The sequence below is a fragment of the Saimiri boliviensis genome, chromosome 2, assembly GCF_048565385.1.
Source record: "Saimiri boliviensis isolate mSaiBol1 chromosome 2, mSaiBol1.pri, whole genome shotgun sequence".
Taxonomy (NCBI): Eukaryota; Metazoa; Chordata; class Mammalia; order Primates; family Cebidae; genus Saimiri; species Saimiri boliviensis.
Window position 1 is genome coordinate 215,999,302 of NC_133450.1, and position 17,490 is coordinate 216,016,791.

General features: G+C 42.3%; 1 pseudogene; it reads right to left on the reverse strand.

Annotated features, from left to right (window-relative positions):
• Window positions 1–5,413: 5,413 nt before the first annotated feature.
• On the reverse strand, window positions 5,414–6,061 carry LOC101030807 (NADH dehydrogenase [ubiquinone] 1 alpha subcomplex assembly factor 2 pseudogene; annotated as a pseudogene).
• Window positions 6,062–17,490: the final 11,429 nt, after the last annotated feature.

Consider the following 17,490-nt stretch of genomic DNA (forward strand, 5'->3'; position numbering starts at 1 on the left):
ACCCACCTTGGCCTCCCAAAGTGCTAGGATTACAGGCGTGAGCCACTACACTCAGCCTCAAACAATAACCACTTAATTGGTCTCGCTGCTTTCAATATTTTTCAACCCAGTCACTAGAATGTCTTTCAAAAGAAAGGATCAGGAGTGATCCCACAAACAATGTGCCAATGGCTTCTCCCTATAAAATGAAATAAAGTACAGAATCCTTATCATGGTCCCCCCCTGTTTCCTGCCTCTCCCACCTCATCATCTCTTACTCTCTCCCGTTCTCAGTGTGCCCCAACCACATGGAACTCCTTGCTGTTTCTCAAACAGGTGAAGCCCACTCCTGCCTCAGGGCCTTTGTACTTTGTTCTCTTTGCACTGAACATTGTTTTCTACGCAGGACTTTGGAGATTGGGAAAGAATGTTCAGGTCTTCACTCCTTCACTTCATTCAGGTTTTCGCTCAGATTCTACTTACTCAAAGAGGCCTTCGAGTAGAAACACCCCATCTAAAACAGCACTCTCTAATTCCTTAGCCTGCTTCATGTTTCTTCATAAGCATGTATGAATTTCACATTGTATGGTATATTGATTTGCTATTTATTTACTTATTTATTATTTTTGACATGGAGTCTTGCTCTTTCAACCAGGCTGGAGTGCAGTGGCGCCATCTTGGCTCACTGCAACCTCTGCCTCCTGGGTTCAAGAGTTCTCCTGCCTCAGACCCCTGAGTAGCTGGGATTACACGTGCACATCACCACGTGTAATCTGGCTAATTTTTGTATTTTTAGTAGAGACTGGGTTGCATGTTGGCCAAGCTGGCCTTGAACTCCTGACCTCAGGTGATCTGCCTGCCTCAGCCTCCCAAAGTGCTGGGATTATAGGCAAGAGCCACAGCACCCAGCCTTGATTTGCTTCTTATGCGTGTCTCATTCACCTCCTAGATCATTAGTACCACAAGAGCATTGTCATTTACAGCTTTCTCCCCAATGCCTAGAAAAGTGCCTGCTATCCAGGAGTCAATAAATACTTATTGAATGAATGACTACCTGAATATCTGACTGAATGAGTCCATGTCTTTCTTCTGTCCCTGCCCTAGGCCAGGCTTCAGCATCTTCCATCAGTGTAGTAGATCTCAAAATATGGCCAAAAATTCCTCCTACCAAATGCACATCCCTCTGCAATGTGACATTGCCTTACCTCCTATCCTGTAATCGCAACAGTTTGGGAGGCCAAGGCAGGTGGGTCGCTTGAGGCCAGGAGTCCAAGACCAGCCTGGTCAACATGACGAAACCTGTCTCTACTAAAAAAATTTTAAAATTAGCTGGGAGTGGTGGCACATGCCTGTAATCCTAGCTACACGGGAGGCTGAGGCAGGAGAATCGCTTGAACCTGGGAGGCAGAGGTTGCAGTGAGTGGAGATCACACCACTGTACTCCAGCCTGAGCCACAGAGCGAGACTGTCTCAAAAAAAAAGAAGTAGAGCTTATTTCCCTACCTACCCACTGAGTCTGGGCTGATCTTGTGATCTGCTCTAGCCAACAGAATGAAGCAGAAGTGATTATTACATGACTTCCAAGGAAATCCTTACAAATCCTTGGGCCACACCCAATGGCTCACACCTGTAATCTCAATAATTTGGAAAGCTAAGGTGGAAGGATTGCTTGAGCGCAGGAGTTTGAGACCTGCCTGCCCTACAAAAAATATTTAAAGATTAGCCAGGTGCCATATCATGCATCTACGGTCCCAGCTACTTGAGATCACTTGAGCCCAGGAGTTCAAGGCTGCAGTGAGCCATGATCACACCACTGGGCAATAGAGCAAGACCCGGCCTCAAAAATAAATAAGAGGCCAGGTGCAGTGGCTCATGCCTATAATCCCAGCACTTTGGGAGGCCGAGGCAGGTGCATCACTTGAAATCAGGAGTTTGGGACCAGCTTGGCCAGCATGATGAAACCCCATCTCCGCTAAAAACACAAAAATTAGCTGGACATGGTGGCTTGCACCTGTAATCCCAGCTACTTGAGAGGCTGAGGTAGGAGAATTGCTTGAACCCAGGAGGCATGAACCTGGGAGATTGCAGTAAGCTGAGATCATGCCACTGCGCTCTAGCCTAGGCCACAGAATAAGGCTCCATCTCAATTTTTAAAAAATTTAAAAATAAATAAGTAAATAAGAATCCATGCGATTTCTACCTCCTCTCTCTTAGAACACTGTTCTGAGTCCTCCATGCTGAGAAGAAGTCAAAGATGAAAGACTGTGCTTGAGAGGTGCAGCCATTGCCAGTGAGCCCAGCCCCCAGCCACTCCGCCAGCTGAAAGCAGCTGTCTGAGGAGCACAGAAGAGACCTTTAAGAGCTGCCCAGGCATTCCACAGAATGGTGAGAAACAATGAATCATTTTTTAAACCAGTTAGGCTTTGGGGCTGTTTTGTTTCACAGTAAAAATAACTGATACAATCTGGATAGCTGCAGTAGCCCCCACTCTAGCTTTTCTTTCTCCAATCTTACCAACTTCAGTGCACCACCACAGGTCACCAGAATGGTCATTCTAACTTGAACTCTCACTGGATTAAAAATTTTGCTAAAAATCTTCAGTGGCTCTCTTTTTTTTTTTTTTTTTTTTTAATTTTGTTTAGAGACAGGGTCTTGCTCTGTCTCCCAGGCTAGAGTGCAGTGGCGGGATTGGCTGGACTCAAGAAGTTGTTTTTGTTGAAATGGATGTCTCGCTATTTTGCCCAGGCTGAGCTTGAACTCTTGGCCTCAAGTGATTCTCCCACCTCAGCCTCTTGAGTGGCTGGGATTACAGGAAGTAGTTCCACATTTCATGTGATAACAGTGAGCCTCTGAATTGTAATGTATGAAACCTTCTGTGGCCCAGCCCCTGCAGACCTCTTCTGCCTCATCTTCCGTATCATGGTGCCCTCAGTGACTTAGGCCCCTATTGGGAGGAGCAATTTACCTGTGGAGCTTCAGAACATTCCACTTACTGGGCTCCACCCCCAGACACTCATTTAATTGGTCTGAAATGGGACCCGGGCAATGGTATTTTTTAAAAAGCTCCCCAGTGGATGCTAATATATAGCCAGGGTTGAGAACCATTCAGCTAGAGGATCCAAAAGTGTATTTTAAATTTGCTGATCTTGCCTTCAAGGAAATTCAAAAGCTTCAAGGAAAGATTAAATTATGCTGTGTGCCCTTTTAGCATTAAGTAAGCGATATTGTGTTCTAAGTTTTGGGAAATTGGTAATAGACACTATGAGAACATTGAAACATCAATTTATCAATATTTTATTTCCTCAATGTTAGACTCACCCTTTCCATAGTCTCATGTTTCTGAATCAGATTCTACCTTATTATTAAATGTGTGCATATAATGCTTCTTTATTTTATGAAAAACTAGTAATTTCACTAAAGGTGTTTCTTATTGCCAGCAGTGATCACAATTAAAAAAAAAAATCTTTCCGGGATGTGGCATATTTCCATGTGCAAAGTGCTGTAACTGCTTTGATCCCAATTGATCTTCCCATTAACCTGGTGAGGTGGAGCTTTTTCACTTCATTTTATGTACCGTAACTGCTACAACTTATTGAGCACTTACCACTGCTCTAAGTACTTTGCAAATACTACCTCAAAATACTATCTCATTTAAGCTCCACAGCAACCCAAAATGTGATCATATTTTATGCACAGGGAAGCTGAGGCCGAGATGTTAGGTCAGTTGCCTAGGGTCACAGTCACACAGCTGGGAGAGGATAGAGCTGTGTGACCATGGGGAAAGGACACTACCATCCTCAGGGACTCGGAGCATCCCATGGGGTAGTCAGGAGATAGTCCTTTCTTCTTGTTTCCCAGAATAAAGTTCAGATGTCTGTCTTTTTTTTTTTTCTTTTTGAAATGGAGTTTCACTCTGTTGCCAGGCTGAAGTGCAGTGGCATGATCTTGGCTCACTGCAACATCCACCTCCTGGGTTCAAGCAATTCTCCTGCCTCAGCCTCCTGAGTAGCTGGGACTACAGGCACGGGCCACCAGGCCCAGCTAATTTCTTGTATTTTTAGTAGAGACAGGGTTTCACTGTATTGGCCAGGATGGTCTCAATCTCCTGACCTTGTGCTCCGCCTGCCTCAGCCTCCCAAAGTGCTGGAATTACAGGCATGGAAAGTGCAGATGTCTTAAGATGGCATTTGAAGCCTTTTGCAATTCTTCTCAAACTTATATTGCAATGGTAATAAAAAAAAAACTCTGGCTGGGCACTTCAGGAGGCTGAGGCAGGAGAATTGCTGAAATGCGGGTGGCGGAGGTTTCAGTGAGCTGAGATCATGCCACCGCATTCCAGCCTGGTGACAGGGTGACTTCGTACCAAAAAAATAAACAAAAAAACAACAACAAAACCCATAACCCCATAATAAAGAAAGCTGAGAATAAGGATCTGAGTAATTAAGGGCGACGGCATGCCAGGCTCCTTGCACATATTATCTCTAATCCTCCTAACAACATGGTGTGAGGGGATTTGCAGGGGGCCTGGGTTTGTTGTGCTATTAAGCACCCCTCCCCTTCTTCTGGATTCTCTTCCAGGTATCATCCTCCAGGTCCCCATATTTTTGGTCTTAGCAGGGCTGTCAATCAAGGTGCCCTACTGTTCTCTGGGCAAGAGGTGTTTATCACAGTCTTCAGGGATTTGAACCTTGAATAGAACTATACGTCATCAGAAAAAAAAATGGGTAGAGTTGAATTATCCCAGGGACAAAGCCCTGACAATGATGGTAACAATGATATTTATTGGGAATTTACAAGGGTGAGTACCGTAAGTGTTGTACATATATTAATTCATTTCATCCTGCAAACAGTTCTTTCAAGGAGGCCCTGATATACTCCCTGTCTTCCCTATCTAACAGTGGAGCAATCGAGACAACAGAACAAGTTCAGGCAGGTTTATGGGCATAGCCAGATTTGAACATAGCCTGATGCGGAACCACTTGCTTCTGTAGTCACTCCGTGGCTTCTCAGCTAGACTTTTCTGCTGATTCTCTCCCTTGGGCCTTTTCTTTCTGACTCTAGTTCTTATCGTTTGTCCCTTTAATTCGGTCATCTACAACCCAGGCTTGTGATTAATCCCCTTCTTGACTCATGAGCCAGAGTAGGTTTCTGTTGCTGGTGACTATGAAACCCTAAATAATTAAAGTCTTATTATTGCCTGCTTGCAGGTGAGAGGTCTGAAGCTCTGGAGAGGTGAACAGTCAAAAATCACCAGCTACTAATAGTAATGATAAGAGTAATAATAATAATAGCAATGGTAATAATATTCATAACAGATAACTTTTATTTGAGTTACTTAGCTTTTAATGAGTCATTACTACAAGGCAGGCTCTGTGCTAGGGGATTTATATAAATTTTGTCATTTAAACTTCACAACAACCCTAGGAAGTAAAACTTTTCTTTCTTTTTTTTACAAGGCAATTCACTTTTGATTTATTTGTTAAAATAGTTACACTCACATACATGAAAAGATTTGACCATGATGCATTCATTGACTGGGGCTCTTGCCATCTTGTGGCATCCAGGATCCTGGCTGATAGGTTTTACCAGTGCTGCTGGGAGCCACTGAGGGTTCTTCCTTTCCCAAGTATGGAGCAGAGGCATGCCCTTTAATGTGAGTGTCAACTGGTGGAGTCAAGAGTTCTTCATTTGTCTCTTTACTAAGGAGTTTTTCTTTTTCATAAAACTCTTGGCTTTTTATTTTGATTTCTTCTCTGTATTTTTCATTCTTTAGTATTTCCTCCATAGTAGGTGGAGTCTTTCTTTTTCTTCTAATCCAAGCTTCCCATTCTGTTGGAATATCCCCTGATTCATAGTCTACTTCTTGCTTTTTTACTGCTTCTACAATTCTTTTCTCTCGAATAGTTTGTCCTCTCCAGTTCTTGTACCCTGCGATATAATAGTATTTGTTCCCGAACTGGTCCGTGCCCACGTGCTCCTTCACTTCCTTTGACAGCGACCTCCACAAGTAGCGGAACAAATCCTGAGACCAACCCATACCGTCTACCCAGATCCCAGCGCTGTCAGCTGCCGGAACCGCAGTAAGGGTCAGGAGGTAAAACTTTTCTAAATTGAGATATAATTTACTTACTAAAAAATTCACTCTGTGACAGTGGATTTTAGAATATTCACAGGATTGAGTAACCATCACCACTATTTAATTCCAGAATATTTTCATCACCCCATATAGGGCCCCATATAGAAATCCTGTGCCTGTTAATTAGCCTTCATTTTCCATTCTCCCCTCCCCCGACCCCTTGGCAACCATGAATCCACTTTCTGTTTCTATGGATTTGCTTATTCTGAACATTTTATATAAATGGAATTATAAAATACGTGGTCTTTTATGATTGTCCTTTTTCACTCAGAATAATGTTTTCAAGATTCATCCATGTTGTGTGTGTGTGTGTGTGTGTGTGTGTGTGTGTGTGTGTTTTCGAGACAGTCTCTTTCTGTCACCCAGGCTGGAGTGCAGTGGTGCAATGTTGGCTCACTGCAACCTCCCCTTCCCAGGTTCAAGCAATTCCCCTGCCTCTGCCTCCCAAGTAGCTGGGATTAAAGGTGCATGCCACCAACCCTGGTTACTTTTTTTTTTTTCTTTTTTTTCCACTAGAGACAGGGTTTCACTATGTTGGCCAGACTACTGGTCTTGAACTCCTGACCTCAGGCAATCTGCCCGCCTCGGCCTCCCAAAGTGCTGGGATTATAGGCATGAGTCACTGTGCCCAGCCTGTTTTTTTTTTTTTAATTGTAGCAAATTATATGAAGTATTCATCATTTTTACCATTTGTAAGTGTACAATTCTGCAGCATTAAACACATTCAAAATGTTATGTAACCATTACCACTATTCATACCCAAAACTTTTTCATAATCTCTAACATAAACTCGGCAACAATTAAACAGTAACTTCCCATCCCACCCTCCCCACTGCCCCTGGTAACATCTGTTACTATTTTGTGTCTCTAGGAAGTTGCCTATTAGTTTTTGTTTTTGTTTGAGATGGAATTTTGTTCTTTTTGCCCAGGCGGGAGTGCAGTGGCATGATTTTGGCGCACGGCAACCTCCACCTCCGGATTCAAGTGATCCTCCTGCCTCAGCCTCCAGAGTAGCTGGGTTTATAGGCACCCGCCACCATGCCTGGCTAATTTTGTATTTTTAGTAGAGACAGTTTCACCATGTTGGCCAGGCTGGTCTCAAACTCCTGACCTCAGGTGATCTACCCACTTCAGCCTCCCAACATGCTTAGGATTATGGGCATGAGCCACTGCGCCTGGCCAGAAGTTACCTATTTTAGGTACTTCACACAAGTGAAATCATACAATACTTGTATGTTCTTTGGGTTTGGTTTATTTCACTTCATATAATGTTTCAAGTTCTTTCCACATCGTAGCATGTGTCAAAATCTCATTCATTTTCGTGACTGAATAATATTCCATTGCATGCCTATGATGCATTTTGTTTATCCGCTCACCTGCTGACAGATGCATTGGTAATTTCCACATTTTGGCTGTTGTGACTAATGCTGCTGTGAACCACTGGTCACATTTATCTGTTCAGGTCCCTGATTTCTTTTCTTTTTTCTTTTTGAGATGGAGTTTCACTTTGTTGCCCAGGTTGGAGTGCAGTGGCATGATTTCAGCTCACTGCAACCTCTGCCTCCCAGGTTCAAGTGATTCTCCTGCCTCAGCCTCCCAAGTAGCTGGGACTATAGGCATGTACTACCATTCCCGGCTAATTTTTGTATTTTTAGTAGAGACAGGGTTTCACCAAGCTGGCCAGGCTGTTCTCAAACTCGTGACCTCATGATCCTCCCACCTTGGCCTCCCAGAACACTGGGATTACAGGTGTAAACCACCAATCCTGGCCGAGTCCCTGATTTTAATTCTTCTGGATATATGCCTAGGAGTGGAATTGCTGGGTCATATGGTAGCTCTATACTTAACTTCTGGAGGAACTGCCACACCCTCTTGTACAGCGGCTACATCAGTTTACATTCCTACCACCAATGCATGTGGGTTCTGTTTTTTTTTTTTTTTTGAGACTGAGTCTTGCTCTGTCACCCAAGCTGGAGAGCAGTGGTGTAATTGCGGCTCACCACAACTGCCGCTTCCCAGGTTCAAGTGATTCTCCTGCCTTAGCCTCCAGTGTAGCTGGGACTACAGGTGCCTGCCACCATGCCTAGCTTTTTTTTATTTTTATTTTTATTTTTATTTTTTGGGGTATTTTTAGTAGAGACAAGGTTTCATCATGTTGGCCAGGCTGGTCTTGAACTCCTGACCTCAGGTAATCCACCCGCCTCAGCTTCCCAAAGTGCTGGGATTTTAGGCATGAACCACTGCACCCAGCCAGCAATTCTTGTGTCTCAGCCCCCAAGTAGCTGAGACCACAGACACGTGCCACCACTCCTGGCTAATTTTTGTATTTTTTGGTAGAGTTGGGGTTTTACTATGTTGGTCAGGCTGATCTCGAACTCCTGACCTCAAGCAATCCACCTGCCTTGGCCTCCCAAAGTGCTGGGATTACAGGTGTGAGCCACCGTGCCTAGCCCCCATGAGGGTTCTGATTTCTCTACATGCTCACCACTATTTTTCCATTAAAAAAAAAAAATTGTAGCTGGCTAGGCGTGGTGGCTCATGCTTGTAATTCCAGCACCTTGGGAGGTTGAGATGGGCGGATTACAAGGTCAAGAGATTGAGACCATCTTGGCCAACATGGTGAAACCCTGTCTCTACTAAAAATACAAAAATTAGTTGGGTGTGGTGGTGTGTGCCTGTAGTCCCAGCTACTGGGAAGGCTGAGGCAGGAGAATCGCTTGAACCCGGGAGGTGGAGGTTGCAGTGAGCTGAGATCGTGCCACTGCACTCCAGCCTGGTGACAGAGTGAGACTTCGCCTCAAAAAAAAAAAAAAAATTATACCCATACCAATAGGTATAAGGTGGTATCTCATGGTGGTTTAAACAGACTTCATTCATTTTAATGGCTGGATAATATTTCATTGTATGTGTATGCCACATTCTCTTATTCATTCCTCAGTTGGTAGAGATCTGGGCTCTTCCCACCTTTTGGCTACTATAAATGATGCTGCTATTATGAGTGATTCATTTGAGGACAAGTTTTTGTGTGGGCCTGTGTTTTCAATTTTCTTGATACTATAACTAGAAGTAGGATTGCTGGGTCATGTGGTAACTCCATGTTTAACCTTTTGAGGAACTGGTTAGTACCATTTTTATCCTCATGTTTTACCTAAAGAAATGAGGCCCTGAGTAGTTAGGTCGCTCAGAGCTGCACAGCTAAAAAGTGCTCGCTGGGCTTTGAGTCTGGTTGGCTGTCTCAGGTGATCAAAAACAGACAACACAGTCCTCCCTGAGGAAAGCTGCACTTGTTCTAAAAACAATCACTAACAGTGTGGGATTTACCAGCAATTTCGACACCTGAATAATTAATGCTACTGTAACCCTCAGTAAAACAATTTAAAATTAAAACATTTTAATTTTTATTACCTTATAATTATTATTAGCTATTATTTATTGGCTGTCTGCTATGTTCCTAGTATTTTACACACTCTAAACCTTAAAACCTCTCTGAATCAGGGTGCCTGCCCTCTCCAAAAGATGAGACACCCATATTCAAGCTTGACTTCCAACTTTTGACTCCTTCCCTAAACTTGTTCAGATGCCATCTCCAAATTCTCTACAGGGAAGACTGGGGAGGCTTTGCAGTTAGACAGCCTCCAGGTTTGTGTCCTGCTCTGCCACTTAGGCAAGCAATGTAACCTCTCTGAGTCTCAATGTCCTCATGTGGAGACAACAATATTAACTATCTTATAAAGTTATCATTAGGTTACATGAGTCAGCACCATAAGAAATCCACAAATACTACTTTTAACAATAAGCTTGTAAAAACAAACAAAAACAAAAAAACACTACCCCTGCGCACATTTTACAGATGAGAAAACTGATCCTTGGCAGTTGATGTGATCTGTCCGTGGTCCTGAAGACAGAGGTGACAGTGGTGCTTTTTCATCTCTACTGTTTCTGCTACTGACTGGTTCATCCCTTGTTCTGCCCATTCCATTGTGGACAACACAAAACACCTAGGATTTCTCTATCCTATTCTCCTTACGAAAGTTGAGCAAGTACAACCCTCTGGGATCTCTACCAATTCCCTGTTCACATCCCCTTTCTCTCCACATCAGACTGTCTGCATCTCCCAGGACAGAACTCCTGCACCTCCCAGGAGCTCTGGCTGCAGCTTTAACTTTCAATACCTAGCAGCTGGGCATACTCCAGGAAGACACTGATGAATGGAAGCAGAGGCTTTCAGCTCAAATTCTGACCCCATCACTCAGGCAAATAGCTAATCCCCCTGATTGTCAGCTTCCTCAAATGTCAAGTGAGGACAATTGTTATACTTCACAGGATTGCTGTGAAGGTGTGAGAGTGTATGAAAAGTATCTGGTTCAGGTACCTGATGCAACATGGGTGCTCAGTAAATGCTCATTACCCTTTCATAGCCCTGTTCCCCTTGTGGGGTAGCAAGGAGAGTCTGAGGCTTCTGGAAGACAAAGCTCAAAGATGGAGTCCACTGGGCTAGGAAACAGCTTGGCAGCTGGAGTGAGAGCAAGGGAGGATTCAGGGGTGGCAGAGATCAAAGGCTAAATTATGCAGATTATTCCTTTGTTCCTTGTAGTTTGCACTTGCTTTGGTGCCTCCTGGGGTGTGAAGGAAGACAAGCTCACATCATATGCACACAGATACACAAAAGCACACAGGGACAAACATACACATGAACCTAAATGCACATGAAAATAAATGCTACCACAACACACACAAACACACATATGCATGCTCACAAGTGTGTGTATGCACTCTGAATGCAAGTTTATCTGTGTGTTCAGGCTTGAACATGTGTAAATGCACAATCACATGTGTTCATGCAATCACATATGCAAAAACATGTGTTCACAACCACTGGCTCACACAGGCATGCAGAAATGCTCATCCAGATGTGCACACTCCCTTTTCAAATCCCCAACTCTAAATAGAAGCATAAGGTGCAACATATGTGCCTCTCTGTTGTTAAGAGAGAGGAGGCTTTAGAAAGACAGTTTTGCAGAGAATGTAGAGAGATCGACAGGGATTTCATGCATTTCGGGAAAGGTTAAGAGGTGGAGTGTGTCCAATAGCAATAGCTGGAAGAAAGGGTACAGAGGATAAGATGGGTCTATTAGGGCAAGGGGATAACCTAAGCCATCCACTATCAACCTGAATCCACATTAACAAAAGGTTTATACCAAAGGCCACCAACCAACTGATCACCATACTAGTCGCAGTCAAATAAGGCCAATATGAACATGTAGCACCTCCAATAGGTCAAGCACTGTTTGAAGTCCTTTACACATATTAACTTATTTAATCCTCAACAATAATAAGGCATTTTTTTCAATTTTCAGACTGGGGAAACCGAGTCAGGGTACCTGCCCTCTCCAAAAGATGAGACACCCAGATTCAAGCTTGACTTCCAACTTTTGACTCCTTCCTTAAACTTGTTCAGATGCCATCTCCAGATTCTCTCCAGACTGGTCCCCTTCTCACTTCTGGAGTTTATATGGCTCTTTACTTGGTCTGTGACCAAGGGTCATTGTTCTCTGTCCATAGACTGAACATCCTCTGCCCTCACTCATTCATTCATCACCATGCTGTACCTCAATAATTTACCCATTCTCATGATTTATATTAGAGAAGGCTAAGAAGGTTTTGAGGGTTTGTGGATAGGGATAGGGGAGCTCAAGACCTGCCTTACTGGGCAAGTGACTTCTTTATACAGCTTTGTTGAAGTAAAATTAATATGCAATAAACTGCACATATATTGAATGTCTACAGTGTGATTTTTTTTTACATATGTATACATCCATAAAACCATCACCACAATCAAGTTAATAAGTATAACCATCGACCGGGCGCGGTGGCTCAAACCTGTAATCCCAGCACTTTGGGAGGCCGAGGCGGGTGGATCACAAGGTCAAGAGATCGAGACCATCCTGGTCAACATGGTGAAACCCCGTCTCTACTAAAAATACAAAAAATCAGCTGGGCATGGTGGCGTGTGCCTGTAATCCCAGCTACTCAGGAGGCTGAGGCAGGAGAATTGCCTGAACCCAGGAGGCGGAGATTGCGGTGAGCCGAGATCGTGCCATTGCACTCCAGCCTGGGTAACAAGAGTGAAACTCCGTCTCAAATAAATAAATAAATAAATAAATAAGTATAACCATCATCTCCAAGAGTTACTTTTAAGATGAAATATGAAGCAGAAGTGGGCAGGTGAAGGGGGAGCAGAAAAGGAAGACTATTTTAGGGAGAAGGGACCTAAGGCTCTGGGGCAAGAAAATGTAAATTTCAACTGAGAAACTGAAAGAAGCTCTGAATGCTAGAATGCAGTGTTGGGGCGGGGGTGGAACCAGGGAGAAGTGGGCTGAGTGATTTCAATGGGTCCTATCATGCCAGTCTGCACTGGGCCCAGCCCTTAGCCTCAGGCCAGCCCTTGTGGTCTAGGCCTCTTCCAGCCTCCCTATCCTGCTATGGAATAGCTGATCTGGTTGGGCTGGTACCCAGGATGCAGGCAAATGAAGTGTTTTTCCCATGGACCAAGAGAGTAGGGAAATTCTCAGTCATCAGGGAAGCTCTTATAGCCCACTCCTACAGGCGAATTCTGCAAAACCTCTAATAGCACTCACTTCTGAGTACTCAGTCAGCCTGTTAACTGGTGGGTTGCTTTTTTTTTTAAAAAAATCTCTATTTAAATGTTTTTATTGTCTTTTTTTTTTTTTTTTTTTTTTTTTTTTTTTGAGACAGGGTCTCACTTTGTCACGTAGGCTGAAGTGCAGTGGTGTGATCACAGCTTCCTGCAGCCTTGACCTCCAGGGCTCAAGAGATCCTCCCACCTTAGCCTTCCAAGTAGCTGGGACCACAGATGGTGCCACTACACCCAGTTAATTTTAAAAATTTTTTGTAGAGATAGAGTCTCCCTATGTTGCCCAGGCTGGTCTCAAACTCCTGGGCTCAGGCAATCTTCTCACCTCTGACTCCCAAAGTGCTGTGATTATGGGTGTGAGCCACCTTGCCTGTACTGAAATTGGTTTTGAGATGATTATTTTGAAGGCATTTTAAAATAGCAATAATCCTATCTAATCAGATATGACAAATATTAGCACTTAGGTGTATCTTGCAAATCTGTTTTGTATAGCTGATTATTCTCTCTTTCTCTGACTCTATACACATATGTTTATATATGTACCTGCATTTGGTATATATAAAAAAATGAATAGTTTTTAAAGGGATTACACCAAAAGCAAGTTTTTATCTATATTTTAAACTTTACTAATATATTATGCACATACTTACATATCCATAAGTATAATTCTGTAACATCAAACAACTTTTTTTTCCAGTGTATTAAGAAAATGCTGTGATAGATTTTCTTGCTCATATACCTGTACATAATTCCTTAGCTTTTTCCTTAATATATCTGAGGAATAGAATTACGAATCTTTAAAATAAACTTCATTGAGAAATTACACATTTTAATGCATTCTAATATAGATTGCCAAATCGCTTTTCAGAAAGTCTTAACAGAATTATACTCACATTTGCAGTATACAAATTGTTTTCTTACCATATTGTTGCTGGTACATATTGTGTACCAGCAGGTTTTCTTCTTCTAAAGTTCACAGGCTAAAACATAACATCACAACTCTGTTTTAATTTGCATTGTAATAATGAGCAAAGTTGTGCTTTTTTATGTTTTTGTTTTGTTTTGTTTCGTTTTTTTTTGAGACGGAGTTTTGCTCTTGTTACCCAGGCTGGAGTGCGATGGCGCGATCTCGGCTCACCGCAACCTCCGCCTTCTAGGTTCAGGCAATTCTCCTGCCTCAGCCTCCTGAGTAGCTGGGATTACAGGCACGTGCCACCATACCCAGCTAATATTTTTTGTATTTTTAGTAGAGACGGGGTTTCACCATGTTGACCAGGATGGTCTCCATCTCTTGACCTCGTGATCCACCCACCTTGGCCTCCCAAAGTGCTGGGATTACAGGCTTGAGCCACCGCATCCGGCCTCGTGCTTTTTATGTTTAATACCCATTTCTGTCATTTCTACAGTCATGGATTTCCTTTGCGTTTTTTAAACTTAAAAGATAATCTCATTGCTTTGTCTACCTATTAAAACACTGTATGTTCATTGCAGGAAATTTAGAAAATAACAATATAAGAAATAAAATTTAATCAGATACTCAGCCACACTGTAGATTCGTTTTTCAGAAAGAGATATTTAGAAACAGAAACCACATACTTAGAAAGTCAAAACAAGATTATGTTCTTTGTAGCTTTATAGACTGCTTTTAAATTATAGACCACGGCCGGGCGCGGTGGCTCACGCCTGTAATCCCAGCACTTTGGGAGGCCGAGGCGGGTGGATCACGAGGTCAAGAGATCGAGACCATCCTGGTCAACATGGTGAAACCCCATCTCTACTAAAAATACAAAAAACTAGCTGGGCGTGGTGGCGCGTGCCTGTAATCCCAGCTACTCAGGAGGCTGAGGCAGGAGAATTGCCTGAGCCCAGGAGGCGGAGGTTGTGGTGAGCCAAGATCACGCCATTGCACTCCAGCCTGGGTAAGAAGAGCGAAACTCCATCTCATTAAAAAAAAAAAAAAAAAATATATATATATATATATATATATATATATATATATATATATACACACACCAGTTACTTTCCTATGTATGCACAAATGCATTTATATCTTAATTTATGTGATAATTGTCCTAACTTGGGCATGTAGGTTTCTTCCAAGTTTTGCTTTGTTTTTGCCCACAAAAAACAGTAATAAACATCTTTATCCTCAATTTTTTTCATTTTTTACTATTATCCTCAGTAACTTCCTGGAAGTAACATTTCTATATAACAAGTCATGAAGAGGTTTTTCTTGAGGCTTTTGATATATATTGTCATACACTGTTCCAATGTACACAGCCATCACCGATTGGAAAAATGCCTGTTTTGTGGCATTCTTGCCAAGCTGGGTATCAAAATATTAGGTGAATTTGGCACCTCATTGTTATTTTCATGTTTGTTTCTTTGCTTACAATGAGCCTCACCTGTGTTTTCTGTTTCCAATCTAACTTGCAGCAGCAGGGAGTAAAGAAAGTACATTTTCTACGCCTGGCTTTTTGCTCCACCACTTGTCACAGAGCTGGGCAAAACATTTTAAAACCATGTTTGTTAGTTAATTAGAATTTTAAAATAATTTTAGTAAAGTTAATAGCTTTCACTAAAAACCTACCATTCATTTCTGCCTTCAGCTCTGCCCTCTCGTAAGTCACTCTCCACATATCATCAGAGTGATCTTTCCAAAACACGGAACTGATTGTTTCACCCCTCTGCCTACAACCTTCAGTGGCTCACTATCATCTACAGGACAAAATTCAAGCTCATCGTCCTGATATTTGAGGCCCTCGCGGTTTTGCCTCAACCTTCCTTTCCAGCCTCATCTCCTGTGGATGCCCCATACCTCCCCTTCCTGATGCCATGACTAATGTATTAAACACATCACTCCGACTTGCTGTTTTTCTTTCAGATATAAGGCCTTATTCACACTGTGCCCCTTGCCTAAAATACTTCTCTCTTCTTCACCTGGCAAAGGCTTTCTGAGCCTTTGAGATTCAGCTCAATGTCCACTTTTCTGCTTCCCCAAAGAGAGAGCACTTTGGTCCTGTCCCTGTGTCTCATAACACAATGTTCACACCTCGCCATCATTATTTGTGCGTGTTTCCAGCTCCTCCGCTACACTCTGAGTCCTTAAGGGCAGGAACATGGCGCTCACATTTACCTCCCCAGAGCATAGACTAGTGCCTGGCAGAGAGTTGGCACCTTAGAAAGGTTTGTTGTTGGAGAACTGTGTCTCGCAGATAATTTAATATTTGATTATAAAGCTCACACTCTGACACAAAAGCTGTCATTGAAGATGTATAAATTAAAACACAAAATTCCTCATCAAAATGTCTCCCAGGAATGGCTGGGTCAGAGCAGTTGGCTAGCTGCTAAGGTGTTTAATAAAACCCCAGTTAATTAACAAGAAAAAGATTCCTTTGTGGTTTGCCTCACAGTGGAGGGCAGCAAGAAGCTTATGATGAAGACAGGTCTGGGCTTCACTTCAGGTTTCCTTCAGAAATTTTAGGGTTAGAAGAGAAAACGGGAGATAGGGGCTGTTTTTTGACCCAGGCCAAGGCACTGAAGGGCTGCCCTCATTCCCCTGAGTCGGCAGTTCCCAGCCCTCCACACACTCTCGCCCTGATGCTGGGAGAATAAATTAGTGCAATCTCTTTGAAGAGCAATATAATAGTATGACAATGTGTACCCACTTTGACCTAGCATTCTACCGCTAGGAGCCAAGCTACAGAAACACCAGCTCAAATATACAAGGAAATGGGTATGATGATGTGTTGTTACTTCTTTGCTTGGGGTAAGATTAAATAATGCATGCTTATCTGACTACAGAATCCGACTACAGAATGGAAATGATAAAGAATAAGGTAGATTCATATGTTCTGAGATGAAAGACATATTCGAGACAGGATTCCATTTTGTAAAACAACAAAACTTTGTATATAAACACACACACACATACATACACAGTTTGCAAAGCTATCAAGAAAGATCTGGTAGGATACACATCTAACTTCTAGGGAAGACATTGTGAAAGAATCAAAGGAATACTTTGGTCATTTATTCTCACAACTATGGATTGTTTCAATTTTTACAAGCATTTATTAATTTTGAAGTTAAAGAGAAAATAAACAAAGCACTTTATAAAGCTGGTTCCCAACTACCTTATCTTTTCAATCTTGACTCACAAGGCTTCCAAATTGTGTTTTCTTTTTAAGCATATTCTACTATGTGGTTTGATTGTCACAACAGACCCATGATACATACCATTATTATCGTTTCCATTTTACATTTCAGGAACTTTGAATTCATGAATTCTGGTCTTTAATGTATCAAATTCATGATGAGAAAAGACCATAGCCAATGGCAGTACAAATGCTAAGAAAATAGCACCCTATATTCTGCTAGTAAGAGAATAAATCCATACAAGCTTTCTGGGGAGCAATTCGACAATAACGTATTAAGATTCTTTAAAATCTGCATATCCTTTATCCTAACATTCCTTTTCTAGAAATGTATCCCAAGGACATAATTAAGGATGTGCACAGAGTTTCAGCTACAAGGATATTCATTTAAGAAGATGCTTACAATACTGAAAAATTGGAAGCCACTTAAGTATCCAAGAATAGAAAATTACTTAAATAAACTATGTTCCATTCACACGAGAGAATACTATAAAATCATTAAGTAGTGGTGAAAAGGCATATTTAATGGCAGGGAACACAGTTCATGATACATTTTTAAAAGT